Source organism: Pseudophryne corroboree, chromosome 4 (genome assembly GCF_028390025.1).
Source record: "Pseudophryne corroboree isolate aPseCor3 chromosome 4, aPseCor3.hap2, whole genome shotgun sequence".
NCBI classification, from domain to species: domain Eukaryota; kingdom Metazoa; phylum Chordata; class Amphibia; order Anura; family Myobatrachidae; genus Pseudophryne; species Pseudophryne corroboree.
Genome location: NC_086447.1, coordinates 315,813,301 through 315,832,237, shown reverse-complemented (window position 1 = coordinate 315,832,237; position 18,937 = coordinate 315,813,301). Strand labels below are relative to the sequence as shown.

At 42.6% G+C, this 18,937-nt stretch overlaps 1 pseudogene; it reads left to right on the top strand.

Annotated features, from left to right (window-relative positions):
- The first annotated feature begins 17,400 nt into the window (after positions 1 to 17,400).
- On the top strand, positions 17,401 to 17,518 carry LOC134912999 (5S ribosomal RNA; annotated as a pseudogene).
- The last annotated feature ends 1,419 nt before the right edge of the window (positions 17,519 to 18,937 follow it).

The window sequence follows — 18,937 nt, the reverse complement described above, 5'->3', positions numbered from 1 at the left end:
CATAAGATCTGGATTAATTATATAATGAGTAGTATTAGAGATGTTAGGGACCCGTCTAATGAGGTCACCTGGACGTGTCGGATGGGCCCACATATTTGGCCAAATGTTTGCTTTGAACTTCACTTATACTCCATGTTAAATGTTAGATTTTATAATAAAAAAATACTATCTGTATTCTTAGTGCATAGAGTGTGCATCAGCACTTTTCATTATCTTGCATAGTGGTAAAAGCCTCTAAAAGCCTCCGCATGGTAGCATCTTTCATTATGCATAATAGGGTGTGCAGTCCAATCCCCCCTTTTTCCGCATCTGATGAAACCACGCCAGGCAAGTGGTTAAGTGGTTAAATATAGTCAAATTAAGCTTTTTTATTTAAAGCATTAATTTACAGCAAACGTGTATTTCTGATACGAAAGGTGAAGGTTTACTGTATGTCATAGGTATTTATCTAAATTAGATGACATTTTATTATTTTTCTTTTTTTTTTCTGGCCCTGATTCTGAGTTAGGAGCAAAGCATAAAAAAAAAAAAAGTAATGTAATTTTGCACCTGACCATATTAAATTAAATACTTTTGTATTATTTTATTAGGTTATTATTTTGGTCTCAGGTGCCTAAAGTAATTTATTTAACTTTTTTAGCAAACCAATAAGCACCATATTCTAGTCCAACTCTCTAGGTAAGTATCTGGGTGATTAACTGTAACAGTAAAATATACACCCACAATTTGTGGTAGCAAACAAAATTGGACATTACAAATGAACTCTAATATTCACTAAATATATTATTGTATTTTATATATTATTAGTAACATGGAGTTTATATGCTGTAACCTAAACTACAGTACCCTAAATTCCGAACTAATCTGGTAGTACCTTTACCATTGATTGACCTACTTAATATCCTAGTTTAAATTGTCTTAATATACTATGGGGGTCATTCCGACCTGATTGCTCGCTGCAGTTTATCGCAGCACAGCGATCGGGTCGGAATTGCGCATGCGCCGGTGCTGCAGTGTGCTGGTGCATGCCGGATGGCTGAAGGCCGACATTTAGTAGCGATCATCTCTGCCTGATTGACAGGCAGAGGCAGTCGCAGGGCGGGAGGGGACAGGACGGCTGCTTGGCTGGACGGTGGGGGGGGCGGGCCGCGGTGACTGTGTTATGTCTCACGCAGCCGCTGCGGCTACAGGCAGCGACGATCAACTCCCAGCCAGCCACATGAGCTGCGCTGCCCGGGAGTTACTCCACAAATACAAAAGCATCGCCACTGTGCGATGCTTTCGTATTTGTGTGGGGGGCCAGACTGACACGTGGGGCGGACTAACCCAGTGCTGGGCATCCCCCTGTATGTCAGGGAAGATGATCGTAGCTGTGCTAAATTTATCACAGCTACGATCAACTCGGAATTACCTCCTATATCAATATCTTTTTAACTCAGCCAATAAACTATACCAAGCTCTCTATGTATGTGATATATGACCCATATATCGCTATTGCACAACAGTCACCAAACATTTGAAAGTCCTGACCTGATCAGTCTCAGATGCTTTTAAACCGTATTTAGATGCATAAAATGACTGAGGGCAACGTGTGACTTTTTTTGTACCATGACAGCTATTTCTTGGCATAATTTGGTTATTCCAGGATCTAATTAAAGATAATCCAATGATGGTTAGATTAGGGAAGGTGATTATTCAGTTTCTACCTCACTCTCCTTTAAATCATGTAGCAGCTGTCAGTGCCTGATATTTCCTATTATTAGGCATTAGGTACAGTAAATAAAAGGGTCCCTCTCCCTAACTTGTAGTTGAATACCAACATGCTTCTATTCTGCTCTGTGAGGGACTACATAATGAAGATTATGCTGAAAGACCATTTATAAGTTTATTTCATCTTCAATAAGGTTCTACAGCCCTCTGCTTTAATTTAGTGTAGTTAAAACAAGTTATAGACAGAACTTTTTGCAGGCCACTTCCATCTCCTGTGGTCAGCACCCTCTAAACTGGACAGCTCCATCTCCTGTGATTCCCTTTCACAGCAAAAGTACTGTACACACTGAGCAGAGCAGGCTGTGTTTCAATCAGCTACTCCATGACCACTGCTCCAACTTTGCAGACAGCGATCCAAATGTAATAGAGTGAGAGGTTCAGAAAGTGAGAGGTTTGCAGGTTTTTTTTAAAGTGGCAATCATTTACACAGCAAGATCAACCTGGTTTTGCAGTGTAAATGATTGACACTTTAAAGAAACTGAAAAACCTTACCAAATCTCTCACTTTTTGAAACTCTCACTCTATTACATTTGGCCTAGCAGCTCTCATCGATAAACAGTGCCTGCTGGGTTCAGTTTCTCCATTGCAGACATCAGTACTGTCTCAAAGGCAGTTACCTCAGCACTGCCTTGCGGGTTGAAGTATTCAGACGTGAGCAGCATGACCAACCCACCAGGGGCTCATGAGTGCTCTGACCGCAAGTGATTAACTGTTCCTTCCCTCTCCTCATGCCTAGCTGAAAGGAAGGCTCTGCCATCTGCTGGTCAATGTGATTGCCCCATCACTTGCAGCTACCACTGCAATCTGCCCTTAATGATACCTCGCATCAGCATGGTATCAAATATGTACATTTCACTAAACCACAGACTAACCCTGTGCACATTGCATTACACCCCAGACATACACTTCACACTCTGCATTACATTGCTGACAAACCATGTGCACTCTGAGGTGCACTACAGACTGATCCTATGCATCCTACAGACTACACCACAGGGTTTATACCTGTGTATTAGTTCTCTTGAGTGGCTATGGAATAGCAGGGGAGTGGTTACACCTCCCACACAATCCCAGACACTACAAAGACCAGATCTGGGGAAATCATTGCCTGCCCCCATTCTTGGCACCCCTGCTGACAACCTATGACAGAGTAAGAGACCAAATAACAGTGCCAGACAGCCCCTTACAATAGGAAAGGATGAGATAAGGGAGATACAGGGAAACTGCGGTGCACAGTTGGAAAGCTCTTTAGAAGTGTTCCAAAAACAGAGAGCTAAACCAAATTGTTATTCCAACAGGCTGAGAAGACTTAATCAATTCCAGCAGGATATACTGTAGTAATGCTGTATAGCAACAATGGAGCCCACACTTGGGCAAGTCTATCTCATGTGTGGTGTGGATACTTTATTTCATACCTGTGAAATTGTGTGTTGAAGCGATAATATTATACAAATGTTTTTAAGCATATTAATTCAAGGGTAAAGGATTGTATTGTGTGGATTTTGTTCCTCTGACCGAAACCAATTGATTAGAAATGAACACACACCTTATTATACAAAGTAACAAATAAACAACAAATGAGTAATACTCAACTTTTGTCTATGTTATTAGACAACACTGGCATACCTCCCAACATTTTAACCTAGTGAAGAGGGAAACCTGTGCCCACGCAGCGAGCACACCCAAAAAAGGGGTGTGGCCTATTTGATAGGGCATGGTCTCGCGGCAGTGCCGTAATTGTGAGTCACGCTCCCTGTTTGCCGTAACTGAAGGGGGCATGACCAGCACTCTGTGAGCTACTGGCATGCCCCCTTTCTCTCTGTGTCCATTGAATAGACGCTGTGAACATGTGCACAGCGTCTATTCACCTCTGCTCTGCTAAGCAGAGCAGCGAGTAACAGGAGTCTCGCAACTGCCACCCTCCCACCATGGGACATTGCTGCCCGCGGGTGGGACAGTCCTGCAAAAATCGGTACAGTTGGGAGGTATGCACTGGTGATTCATCATTTTTACACAAAATGTAGTTTTATTCCGAGGAGGCCCATCATTTGTCATCCAATGCTCGGATCAGTCCATATTTACAGCAGTTCCCTTGGCCCTAGGAGAGACTGAACTTCTTATTTTTAGCATGCCTTACAGTATTTACCCTAAACTGGGTGTTGGATGCCAGATGTTAACCCATATACGTAAAGATGCACCAGTCATTGCCTAGTATCACATAGCATGGACCAGGGATGTGCAGTGAACTAAATGGCTCAGGAGGCACTGGCATGGACCATTTTTTATCTCTTGCACATACTCAGTCAGTACTAGCATATAACCAAGACACAATGGGGATCATTCTGAGTGGATCGCTCGCTAGCAGTTTTTAGCAGCCATGCAAATGCATTGTCGCCGCCCACTGGGGAGTGTATTTTCGCTTTGCAGGAGTGCGAACGCCTGTGCAGCAGAGCGCCTGCAAAAACATTTTGTGCAAAACAAGACAAGCCCTGGACTTACTCTTCGTGTGCGTTGATTCTAACGTTGGAGGGTAGGCTTTTGACGTCACACACCCGCCCAGCATTCGCCCAGTCAGGCCTGTGTTTTCCCTGGCACGCCTGCATTTTTCTAAGCACTCCCTGAAAACGGTCAGTTACCACCCAGAAACTCCCTTTTCCTGTCAATCTTCTTGCGGCCGCCAGTACGAATGAAAACGTCGCTAGAACCTGTGCAAAACCACAAAGGCCTTTGTACCTGTATGTCGCGCGTGTGCAATGCGGTACATACGCATGCGCAGAAATGCAGATTTTTAGCCTGGTCGCTGCGCTGCGAACAACGGAAGCTACCGATCAACTCGGAATGACCCCCTATGTCTGAGATACACTTTCAGTTTTCTAAAGCCCTTTTGTCTAGAATGAACTCATAATATTTTGCTTCTGTAAATGCTCAATCTTTTGGAATGTCTAAATATAAACTACTAAACCATATAAAGTAATACCTTAGATGCAATGCCAATTGCCTCTAATGCCAATGACAGGTAGCAGTAAGACTCTCAATTTATGCCTTGTTTGACCCTAAAGGTTACAAGCATCTCAGTCTGAATAGATTCTTCTTAGATCCTCAAGGGGCCCTAATCACACATTAACACTTACGCTATGTTGAGATTAAGGGGGACATTTACTAAGCAGTGATAAAAGCGGAGAAGTGAGCCAGTGGAGAAGTTGCCCATGGCAACCAATCAGCACTGAAGTAACATCTATAATTTGCATACTGTAAAATGATACAGAGCTGCTGATTGGTTGATGGCGAAATTTCTCCACTGACTCACTTCTCTGCTCTTATCACTGCTTAGTAAATGTCCCCCTAAATCATTAACCCCACTGATTACAAGGCTAAAAGCCATTGATTCAAGCAAATTAATTGGAAAAAACTGAGATGATGGCCCAGACTGGGAAACAAAACCCGAGGAACTTGCTGCTGCCAACTCCTGAGCAGTGACGTGCGGTGAGGTCACTGGCTGTGCTGACCAACTGACACCCTCCCCCCCCCGGGTGAAAAAAAAAAAAAGCATATCGTCCCCCATACACCACTAAATCCAGCTCCAGGCTGTACTAGCCAGGGGGATAATGCCATAGCAGGGGAGACACTCAGTATGGCGTCCCCCTGCCATAACATTAAACACCCCCCCCCCCCAAACCGGTCAGCCCAGGGTTGGCATTCCTCAGAAAGTGAGGACCCCCAAAATTTAAATGGAGTCCCCCTCCTGAGCAACAACGAGCACTGGTCTGAAAGCCCAGTGCGATGCCCCGCACCCCTGGTGGCGGTGGTTGCAGGGTTCATTGTATGTTAATATTGTTCTTTACAGGCGGCCTAAAGGTCCCAGCAAGCTTGCCCCAGCATGCCAGCACTTGGAGAACCACAAGTGCCTGCATGCCCGGACATTAATGGGCCCGCTGGCACCTGCAGTCCTCCTGTAAAGAATATATTAAAACAAATACAAGACTTGGAACTCTCCCTATTCCTACCAAAGAAGCGATTATACGATGTTTCCCCTATAACTTGTTGTATGAAACGAGAGTCTATCTGCGAGACCCCCCAGTGTTGTTATAACCCACTATTTTAAGGGTGTTGGCCACGGCTCTGGATCTTTTGTCCACCGAATGTCTATTTGGTATCTAAGTTTTGACCTGTATCTGTTGTCATTAATCTAACTATCTAGTCATTTGTGTCAAACGATGTGAGATTTATTACCATTGTATCTATATATTCACACTACTTCTGATCTCAGAAACCTTGTCAAATGTTATCTACTTCTCTGCTTCAATAAAAGAAATGTTTAAAAAAATAAAAAATAAATACAAGACACAGTTAAAAAAAAATGTTTTATTATTCAGGGACTTCACCTGGAGGGCGGCGGCCTTTAAGCTCTTTTTCATGGCCGCCGCCTTCCCAGTGTTTCCAGCGTCTTCACCTGAGAGGCGGCGGCCTTTAAGCTCTTTTTCATGGTCGTGACCTTCCCAGGGCTTCCAGCATCTTCACCTGGTGGGCAGCGGCCTTTCAGCTATTTTTCATGGCCGTCGCCCATCCAGGACTTCCATTGGCTTTTCTATCTTCAGGAGCTCTTCACTGCTCCTCCTCCACCATCGGACTGACAGCCACTGCCTCACGCTGACTTAGATAAGTCAGCCTGAGGGGGCGGGGCAATGACGTGGCGAGCCGTGATTGGCTCGCGGTGGCAATTTTTAATTTAAAAAATGACACTGAGGCTCTATTTTTGAAATGGGTACCGCTCCGCTGCCAAACTCTGCAGAATGGCAGACAGGGATCTCGGATCCATGCCTGCCGCCACTGACACCCGCACTTCCGCCACGTCCCACTGCTACTGATGCCCGCATCTCCACCACGTCCTCTCCGCAGTCGCCCGCACCTTTCCCACAGTGATGGCAGCAGATCCAGTGACGGATCCGCTGGCCAATCACATCTGGCCTCAATGACAGGGGCGTGCTTTCATGGGTTGAAAGCACGTCCCTGTATCAAAGCAGCACTTTAGTAGGTGCCGCTTTCCAATATGTTTTCAATGGGCTTTTACTGCCCATGGCTTGGACCCGCCCCTGCCTACCCCCTGCTCCCGCACCTTTCCCATTGACAATGGGAGGCACCACTGTCAGTGCCTCCCAAACCCATTATAACAGTAAAAATTATTAGATTATTACAGTATAAAGCAGATACTAATGACACAGAATATGTGTCATACGTATCTTCTTTGTATTATTTGAATCACTGAGCATTATTGCTAATAATAGCTGAAAACAATTAGCTCTAAAAATGTCACTGTTAATATCAATGCTTTTAAAAACATCTACTGCTATGTAAAATAATGAAAGAAAAAAATTGCAGAGCAAGAGTTTCTGTATGGATGGAAAATGCAGAAAATAGATAAAATCATCTTTTTCCAGGACTATGATTGGAGACCTTGCACATTGTCACTGTGCCCAGTTGCAGATAATGTGCTGAAGAAGTGACATTTATACTTATTAAAGATGAGTAGTCCACATAAGGAAATTGTAACTGGTGCAGGCTCGAGCCCAACTAGGCGCACATGCTATACTCATATCTAAGGTTAGCAAAACTCATTAGTTTTACCTACAGTATCTGCACATTTTGCAGTTCTTGGTAGTTGTGTTTTTCTTGGTTTTCTGTTATATAAAATAACTTCAGGGGCACTGATGAAGGTTCATTTAATAACAGTGTTAAGATATATAGATGGCAAAAGATAAAACTGCATATTTTTATAGCACGTCAAGTAAAAATGACAAAAGTTAGATGAACTGAACTAATAGAAAATTTATAAATATAAATTCCTGTGTCAGCCAGTTTGGGATTAACTATTTACTACTGTAGTTTAGTTTCATTGATTTTTGAATGTTCAATGTCTGTAAGTGCACGAAATTCAAGACGTATTTTATATATAATATTGTTTTTACCTACACAGCAGGTAGATATGGATTTCCTCTGTAACATTATCAGTCCCAAGTGCATATAAGTGATGCAGCATAGTTTAAAAGAGGAGGATACCTGTCTTACAATAAAATGCAGTACAGTATTAACACAGACTTTACTGCCACTTCACAATCTATGTTTCAATGATGAGCTTCTACCCTTCAGTGTTTGATCCCCCCGTCCCCCCTACTCTACAGTGAGGGAAACATAAAATAATTGAACATTGGTTTTGCTGAGTCCTGTGCAGTGGCGGATCTAGACTTAACTTTTAGGGGGGACGGTTTAAGAATTATGACTCCTCACCCTAATCATAGCCCCTCCCACTTAGTAATGCCCTTCCCGTTCGCTTCTAAAATTTCCTATTGTTGCCATTACTAATAAAATGTTGCGAGTTAGTGGAGAGAACCCTGCGCACTGGTGATACAGACTGGCGAATCGCCATTCCTTCCATCAGGGGTGGTAGAGGCTAAGACAGTAGGGCAATTTAAACATACATGGGATAGACATAAGGATATTCTTACAAAGAAATAAGGATCAGATAAGGTTAGAGACAAAAATAATGTAAAAAAAAATAGGGGCAGACTAGATGGGCCAAGTGGTTCTTATCTGCCGACAAATTCTGTTTCTACAGCACACAGAATGAGCCGAAATTCACATTATAGCACACTGTATGAGCTGAAATTCACATTGTAGCACACAGTATGATCCGAAATTCACATTATAGCACACTGAATGAGCCGAAATTCACATTGTAGCACACCGAATGAGCTGAAATTCACATTGTAGCACACTGAATGAGCTGAAATTCACATTATAGCACACTGAATGAGCCGAAATTCACATTATAGCACACTGAATGAGCCAAAATTCACATTATAGCACGCAGAATGAGCCAAAATTCACATTATAGCACGCAGAATGAGCCAAAATTCACATTATAGCACGCAGAATGAGCCGAAATTCACATCATAGCACACTGAATGAGCCAAAATTCACATCATAGCACACTGTATGAGCCGAAATTCACATTATAGCACACTGAATGAGCCGAAATTCACATTATAGCACACTGAATGAGCTGAAATTCACATTATAGCACACTGAATGAGCCGAAATTCACATTGTAGCACACTGATTGAACCGAAATTCACATTGTAGCACACTGAATGAGCCGAAATTCACATTATAGCACACTGTATGAGCTGAAATTCACATTATAGCACACTGTATGAGCTGAAATTCACCTTATAGCACACGGTACAAGCCGAAATCCACATTATAGCACACTGTATGAGCCGAAATTCACATTACAGCCCACTGAATGAGCCGAAATTCACATTATAGCACACTGTATGAGCCGAAATTCACATTATAGCACACTGAATGAGCCGAAATTCACATTATAGCACACTGTATGAGCCGAAATTCACATTACAGCACGTAGAATGAGCCAAAATTCACATTACAGTACACTGAATGAGCCAAAATAATGCAGGCACTGGGGGCAAGGGGAATCCTACCCCCTAATTAACTTACACTGGGGCAGCGAGGGAAAAAAACACAGGGGAGCCTGCCCCCTTCTTTACTCCGAGTATTGCAGCGTAAGGGCTTAAACAGTGTCTCACCCCAAGCTGCGGGCCTGCGGATCTTTGTCCAATGTCTCACTGTCTGAGGTCCGCTTCTGGACTGGAGGTCCTCTGCCAGATCAGTCATGTGTCCCGCCACTCCACTCAAATGGCCATCAAACTATCCCTGTCTTGGAGAGACATGGCACACCGACACTTTAGCTAGGAGGGGAGGGGGGGAGACGTGGCACACACACACTTTAGCTAGGAGGAGGGGGGGACGTGGCACACACACACTTTAGCTAGGAGGAGGGGGGGAGACGTGGAACACACACACTTTAGCTAGGAGGGGGGACATAAACACTTTAGTTAGGAGAAGAGGGGGGAGAAATGGCACACAGGCACTTTAGCTAGGAGCGGAGGGGGGAGACATTTAACACATACGCTTTAGCTAGGAGAGGAGACATAGCATACACACACTTTAGCTAGGAGAAGGGGGGTGGAAGATATGGCACACACACACACACACACACACACACACACACACACACACACACACTTTAGCTTGGAGGGGAGGAGACATGGCATACACTGACACCTACTCATATTTTGTCCGCAGCAGCATGAGGAGTCGGGATGGAGGCCGGGTCCCGCCGCGGTGTTGGGAACGGGGTGGAGAGCGGTGCAGCACGGCGGGGGACAGGGAGAGAGAGAGAGCGTCATGACGCGCGTACAGGGAGGAGGGGGCGTGGTCAGAACAGAGGCCGCTGTATGCGCGTCAGGATGCTCTCTCTCTCTTTCCCCGTCCCCCGCAGCTCTGCACCGCTCTCCACCCCGTTCCCAACACCGCGGCGGGACCCGGCCTCCATCCCGGTGCCGGTATGTGTAGGGGGGGCGTTCCCCCTAATCGCCCCCCGCTAAATCCGCCACTGGTCCTGTGCTGGTGCTATATATCTGGTGATTTTCAATGGACAGCCAGTGCTAATGAATTTGTTGCTAAATATCCCTTACTCCACCTCTAATCTTCATCCACTGGGCTGTTTTGTGTAAGAAGAACCTTTCCTCTACCCTATGCAACATGCAGCGAGGATTGGAAGGCAAAAAAAGTAAGCATCTTTCTCCCTCCTACCTGTGGCACTTTCCCTTCCCTTCTGTTGCAACTCACGGATGAATGTAGTGGATTCTGACCCGTTACTTCAGGATTGGCAGAACAGTGACGCAGAGTCTATCATGCTGGTGGTTTTCACAAGGGGGTTTGGGCTTAGCCGAGCTCGATATGCAGGTTGCGCCACTTTGTCTGGTATCAGGGCTGGTACTGTATGCATTGGAGTTTGTAACTGGTAATTTACTGTGGGACATATAGACATGGAGATGTCACATTAGGTTGAGACCCAATGGGAAACACAGGAATAGAACACAGGGGTGGTAGGAACCAGGATCAGAACTCAAGGGGGGCAGGTCTTCAGCAGAATTTACACAGAGAAGCAGTACGCTATAACAATGGAGTATGGTATGTCAGCCTGTATTTAGGCACTTGTCAGTGCTCAAAGGCTATATGGAGGAGTATTTGAAACTGCCTCCTCCCATTTAAATCTGGAACAGGGCAGCTTGCTCATCCCTATGGGAGCCATGACTGCCTATCCATACCCGGAAGCAGGGAGAAGCCAGCAATGAGACTATTGCTGCTGGAACCAGTGCCCACTTGCCTACCAAGGAGACCCAGCAATGCCTTGAGTCCAGCACAGGCATTTCTAGTGTGCATACATTTCTAGTGTACGTTGGCTCCGCATATTACTGCTTAGAACCATAAAGAAAGTGCCTTCACTTAACCATTCTGGGTCAGCTTATGGCCATTGCAATGCATATTTTTTTCCTATAGACTAAGAGCAACTATAATTACATTTATTTAATTTCAAATAATGCTTTAATAAGCAGAATACCTGGTCCAATGGTCTTAGATATATGGTGATGTTCCAAGTATAAATTCTCTGTATGTAGTAGTAGGCGCCAAATATATTAATCAACAAATGGTGTGAGATAGGGGATGAGTAGCTTGGAGACAAATTTTGCTGACCAAGTATATGTAAATACATCTGGACTCCAAACAGAAAAATATATTAAAACAAAATACATTTTAAACTGTAGTACTGTATATATTACATTCAGACTGACAGGTAAGGATAGGATAGATTTCTAACAACGCAGAAAAAATCGGGAAGACAAAATCTTCCCATTGTAGTATGTGAGTCTCTCACCATTGCTGTTAGTAATGAAGCAAGGAAAATATGTCATTTGGAATCAAAATGCAAACTTCTATTTCTGGAATGTAGGGGACTTTAGACACACCAGATCTACAGGGGTAAATTTACTAAGTACTGTGCTTACAGACAATTTCACTAACAATAATAAAAAGAGAATACCTTAAGATTCAATGTGGACTTGTTACAGTTTCCACAATATATATTATTCAGAAATTCACATTCAAATTGTCAGATTCTGTTTATCTCCCATCAATGCAAAAATGGTAAATAATTTATATCTATTTTCTACAATTTTTCCTTCTATTCATTTTTTTCTTCAAATTTCATATTTACAAAATTATACAAAGCACTTGAGAAATATAATAACAACCAGTACGCAAATGTTTATGTTTATTTTCTCCTTATAATTCCATTTCTGTAGCCTGGATTGAACTAATTGCTACTAAAATATCCCACTGGGCACTATTTTTGGAGTGATGCAAACTGTAGGGAACTATCCATAAAGTTTGTATTTGTAACATGTGACACTGGAAACCGCTCAATCATATGGCATCATTAGCTAGTAGGAAAGCTTCTAAATCTAGTGCCTGTGCTATCATTCAGAAATATGTTGTTTATGTAATGAGGGCACAGGCGCATAGAATCCTTGTCAACTAAACTAGCTCAACAATCCACATGTCTAATAGTCCCAGCTGGAAACAAGAGATAACGGATGTGAAGGCATGCTGTCAAATTCCAACAACCTCTACTATACAGAGAAAGAGATCATGTTGTAAAATAAAATTACTTAGGATGGATTCAACACAGTAACATGCAGTGGAGAATAAATGTTTATTATTATTGCAATACCACAAAGTAATGTTTCTCAGCAGCTACAGCATGGGCTAGTGTCTGTCTATGCCAACATCAGTTTCAGTTCTTAATGGGGATTTGAAAATTCCAGCGTTTTCCATAAATATTATTTATTAATGTATTACAGTTTTTTTATGTATTGCCAGTACAGCACACTCTTATAATATTTAAACCTTCACATCAGTAACTGCCTTATTGAAGAGTCCAGTCTAAAGTTCTCAACCACACAAACACATCCTTATTGTAAGCTAGCCACAAGGGATGCTGAGGACATGAATTTTAATGGTAAACATACTGGGATGAATGCTGCAAGCATGGAATTGCAGATTTGGTCTATTGCTCCAACACCATGGTATTGCTTAGCCTATGCAGCTGCTTAAGGGAGAGTATTAAATGGTTTCAGTCTGTGGACATGTTTGTGGGGACTGACTGGATGTAAGATTTGGTGGTGGCAAAGGTTCTAGAGAGATGGGTGAGGGAGCTTATCACACACAATCTGGATTTTTCTTTCTATGGCATGTTATTTCCAGGCTCTGCAGTAGGACAAGAATAAGTGCATGGCATGTTTATAGAATATTGTAGAGTCATGCTGAATGTTTATTATGAACAATATAAAAAACAACAGGATGGACTTTGGATCATCAGTTTTGGGTTTAAAAATGTGGAAATGTGGCTTCAGGTTAAACATGAGTGGAAGATCCTGTCTGATGAGCTCCCTACTAGGAATTGGCAGTTAGGAATTCCTTAAAAAGTAGTATTGCCTTTAGATCATCAGTTTTAGTTTTGAGGATGTGCAGGGGGCTTGCTGTTATCCAGTAGCCAAAGGGCCTGGTTCATGAGTTCCTCGTTAGGAAGCCATTTGGGTTACGAATACCTTGTATGTAATCTTCAGCAAAAGGCAAACATTTTGTCTTTATTAACTCTCATTGCCCAAAAAGGGTGGCTTGATAGTTTCAACATGTTTGCATCCACTGCATAGGCTCTAGTCCTTTCAAGATTTTTGACAAGGGACCATGCACTTGAGTTTAGCTGGCATTTGGTACCTTGGCAAACTACATGACCTTATGGGTCCAACTAAGGGTTTTCAAAGCACTTCAGGGTAGGATGAAAAAAAAAGCCAAAGTGGATGGACAAGCATAGGTATATTGATACGAGTATGTTAATGACAATGTCCATATCAGTGGCATTGCAGCAGGTTGCCTTTTGAGACTGGTTTTAAGAGGGTCTTTTACTTTGGAATAATATTTTTTTTCCATACAGGGAAGCTAGTAACTGCATCATCATGACTTCTTTTGCACAAAATACTTACAGTATATCTGACGATGTGGATTGTCCAGAATCCACCATCCTAAAACAACCAGCTGCGTCTAGTGTGGTGGGTGCAAATAAGCTTATCTCTGGTGGTTTTGGCCGTCCAGTTTTTAGCACTACAAGCATTAGTACGTAATTATATTAAGAGGGCAATATGATTGTAACATTATTTTAAGGGTGTGACAATATTTATGAATTCAATTATGGGAGCAATAAAAATGTATAGAAAAGGATAGATAGAACTCCCAACGCTTGCAAGAGTTACTAATTGTGTCTTTGATGTGGTGCTGGTCAAACACACCATTTAGTAGCCCTTACAAGCACTAGGTTGTTTTGCTCAATTTCAGGGTCAGCCCAACAGCTCAGCAGTTCTAGACCCAAAGCCTGTGACGGTTGAGAGCACTGGTTTCTAACACCCAGGGACGTGCAGTGTGCTAAATGGCTCAGGAAACACTGGTTAGCCCCAGAGCCATAACACCACAGGCGGGATATAATGGCGTCTGAGATTGCCGGAGGTGTAGGATGCCAGCCAATCTTGGGTGTTTTTTTTGTACAGGACTGCTGCTTTAAAAAAAGTCAAAGATCGTCCAGCATTCCGCACCTCAGGGAAACTTGGATGCTATTACATCTCGCCTCATACCTCCATACTTATTATTTCATGGCCCTACAAATTGTGCCAACATCATAAGCCTGTTATAATTTATTATTGTTTCCATAATTTAACTACTATATAATATTGCCCTCTTAAAATACTGTGAAAATAATATTGTCCTCGTAATATAATCACAAATTATTTGTCACCCTCTAGTATAATCATATGAAACAATTTACCATTTGAGAGTCATCATCAAAACCAATGAATAGTAAATCCAGTTGTTTGTAGGTCAAACCCAAACCAAACATGATTTTTAGTAATTGACCCCCTTAGGACAAGGTTCCTACAATCAAAAGTACCACACCTTGGATTTCAATAATATTTACTGTAGTTAATCTGCAGTGAATTTTACTAAACACAGAAAAGTTGTATATATATATATATATATATATATATATATTCACCAATGTGATCCGGCACTCCCTCCATCCCCACGGAATCCAAACTTGCTCCTGTGCCCTCCTCCCTGAGAGACGCAAGTCTCACACAGATACTTTCCAGATAGTGGCGGCACTCGGAGACTTAATAAAGTGCATAAATGGTTTATTGTAAACTCTACGTTTCGGGGTACGCAGCCCCTTCGTCAGGATATATATATATATATATATATACAGTTGTGCTCATAAGTTTACATACCCTAGCAGAATTTGTGATTTTCTGGGCATTTGTCAGAGAATATGAATAATAACTCACAAACTTTTCTTTCACTTATGGTTAGTGGTTGGGTGAAGCCATTTATTGTCAAACAACTGTGTATTATAGATAAGGGGTAGATGTGCATACCTTATATAAGGGGATGGGTGTGCTAAAAGTATAGATCTGGTGAGGACTGATGGGCATAAAATATATTATGGGTGGGTTATAGAAGTGGAGGGTGATGTGGGATTTATGTGTGACACTACTGTTGGTGTTATGTGTAAGGGGCACTACTAGTGTGAGCATTCTGTGTGGCACTACTACTGTGGGCGTTATTTTCTAAGGGACACTAGTACTATGGGCAGGCCCGGCGACAGAGGGGACAAAGAAGACACCCATACCAGACCTCGAGTCCCCAGAGGGGTCCCGAAGATCAGAGTAACAATAAATGGGGACACAGAGCTTAGGAGTGCTTTTTAAAGGCTGCCTACAAATTAATTAAAAGAAAGTTATATCAGTGTATGTGGCCCCATGATTTCTGTTGCCAGCCCTGACTGTGGGCATTATGTGTATAATGGACCCAGCTGTGGTTATTGTGTTTAAGGGGCACTACTGTGCGTTGTAACATGTGGTGCAATATGAATCATGGGCACTACGTGCAGTGTAATGTGAATAAGACTGTGCTACTGTGTGTCGTAATTTGAATTGGGGGTACTGTCGGTCACACCCCTACCTTGTTAGACCACACCCCTTTTTTGCTGCACATGCCTGCGGCACGCACTGTTCCTTTATTGCGTATGGAGGGAGGGCTCAAATTTGTCATTTGCAGGTGGCACCGAACACCCTAGCACTGGCCTCTGCTCTCAGGGTTTCTGTATGGACTGATACGAGAGTAGGTCCATGGTGGATGGGGGGGTGACAAACGATGAGTTACAACACCGGGAGACACCAACCGTAGTGACGCCACTGAACTAACATGGCTTTTAAAGGCAAGACAGCCACCAAACACAGGGTGTAATTCAGGGATATTGGGAAGAGACTCATGTATACGGCCTGGAAGCCTTTAAAGAAAAGGTGGTGCTCTACAGACGCTATATCGATGACATTTTAATCATTTGGAACGGCACGATCGAATCTTTTAATGAGTTTTTAAATCAGCTGGGGCAGAATGATTTTAACTTGACCTTCACTTCGAATATCAACAACAAGTCAGTCGAATATTTGGATTTGGTATTAACGGGTGAGAATGGGGGCATCACCACCAAAAACTACATTAAGGAGGTGGATACGAACAGCTATCTACACTATCGAAGTAACCACCTCCAGAAGTGGAAGGATAACATTCCGGCGTCACAATTTTCAAGGATAAAGAGGAACTGTACCAAGCAAAAAGAGTGTGATGACCAACTCAAAATCTACAGTAAGAGGTTCCAAGATAAGGAGTACCCCGAACATATCGTGGAGAAAGCCCTGGAAAAAAACAAGGAAGATCAACAGGGATGAACTTCTGAAATATAAGATAAGAGACCCCAAGAAAGACTCGGTAGCCTTCATCACTTCCTATAATCAACATGAGAAGAACATCAGGAGATCACTCAAGACCCACTGGAATATTCTACTCATGGACCCTGTCCTCAAAGACCTTTTACCGCCCGAACCAGTCATCATTTTTAAAAAATCCAGGAACCTAAAAGACCACCTTGCACCCAGCCTACTTAAAGAGAAGTCTACCAAGAGCTCTGCTATGCCTAGATGTGTGGGTTCATTCAAATGCGGGAAATGCAACATTTGCAAGTTCCTACATCCAAACCGGAAAACCTTCAGCGATATGGAAGAAAAGGAAATCTACACTATCAAGGAATTCATGAACTGTAATACCGTGTCCGTCATCTACCTGCTGGAATGTTCCTGCAGGAAGAAGTATGTGGGCAAAACTAAGAGACCACTTAAGATGAGGATCCAGGAACATATAAGGAATATAAAAAACAAGGTGGAGAGCCATACGGTCTCCAGACATTTCACTTCACACCATAACTCTAATCCAGAGGACCTCACATTTAAAGCGATTGAGCTGGTGCGCCTGGGGGAAAGAGGAGGAGACCTCGCAAACAAACTCTCTAGAAGAGAGATGTATTGGATCTTCCAGCTCCAGACCCTACAACCGGTGGGTCTGAATGAGAGCTATGAAATTGCACCCTTTTTGTGAGGTGCTACATTATTTCGTACTACTCACCCACTGTATATGCCCTCCCCGCACGTCCCTTCTCACCTTTCACTCACTCATGTATCCTTTCATTAAAGCATGCGAACAAACTGGTTTTGTGTGTGTAATATGTGCGATTGGGTCATGACATTAAGATGTTTACCTCTCAAGTACAGTCAAACCACACTGGTACGCCCAATCTCGTTCGATCTTGGAAGCTAAGCAGTGTTTGGGCCTGATCAGTACCAGGGAGGGGACTGCCTGGGAATATTAGGTACTGTAAGGACGGAAAAATAACATCGAGCTATCTAGTGACCTAATCAACACCATAAGTTGCTAACCAGATCACTTTATTAATACATCCAGGATGCACCACACTGTCACCAGTGCATTATGTTTTACTCACTAAATATTCACGTATCACTTCAAACCCTTCCTCACTATGAGTTAATGAATACTTCTCATAATTCCCATGCCTCACATGCATTTAATAGCCACCTACATCTTATAGCACATTAAATATCAGCTTGTTTTACTTATTAGGTATCTCTTATTAAGATAATCAATTCTTGTCTATACATATTTAAAAATATTTAAAAATACTCATTTGTTATATTTATTTGGTTGTATATATGTATATATATGTTTATTTGTATATACAATTGAATCAGTACATGAGCCTTCACCATTTTTTCCTTCTTTGCTCGTTGCATGGTCCGGTTTCCATGGCTACCGATGAAATAAGAAAGTGTGTCTCCAGGGGCTACATAAAGATGGCCACCGCGATTCCGCATGTATTCTATGGAGAACATCATCCCCAAAATGGCCGCCGCTATGCAATATACATATGCTAACATGGAGACCAGAACTAGAGCTGCTGTGAACTGAAGAGACCACAGCAGAATGAATGGATGACGCCGTCGGCGCATGCGCACGAACATACCCGGAAGTGGGGCGGAAATACCCGATATCACGTGACGCGGCCCTCCGTCACCGGAAGTGTGGCGGAAGTGCCGCAATTTAATAGAAAAAGTACAATACTGGACTATTAGAACACTTTATAAACTCCTAAACCACTCGTTTTTTATGCCAGTTAGGTCTTAATACTCCCTGTTGTTTTTATATGTATACTAATTGAGTGTCCTTGCGATTTTATACACCTCATATGTTAATGATATCACATGACGTGTTATGACATCATCAACCCTGTAACAGCCCAACAGTGCTATAAATAGGCATATCATTTCATTCTGTCCTTACCCTTTGAAGAAGTCAGCTGTGACGAAACGCGTTGGGCTCCCTGTGGTGACCCCCCTGTGCCTATTTTAAAAGTTAAGTTTTATCTCCTTATACTTTTACTAAGATGCTTTTATAACTTCAGGATTTTTACTAATAATTTTGTGTGCTCAATAAAACTTGTTTTTATCATTTTATAGTTCTTTGGCTTTTAAATCAGTCTTTTAACAATTTTGCATTTTAAATCACACTAGTCGCCGGTACCTTTATTCCCCCATTTTCTATATATATATATATATATATATATATTCACCAATGTGATCCGGCACTCCCTCCATCCCCACGGAATCCAAACTTGCTCCTGTGCCCTCCTCCCTGAGAGACGCAAGTCTCACACAGATACTTTCCAGATAGTGGCGGCACTCGGAGACTTAATAAAGTGCATAAATGGTTTATTGTAAACTCTACG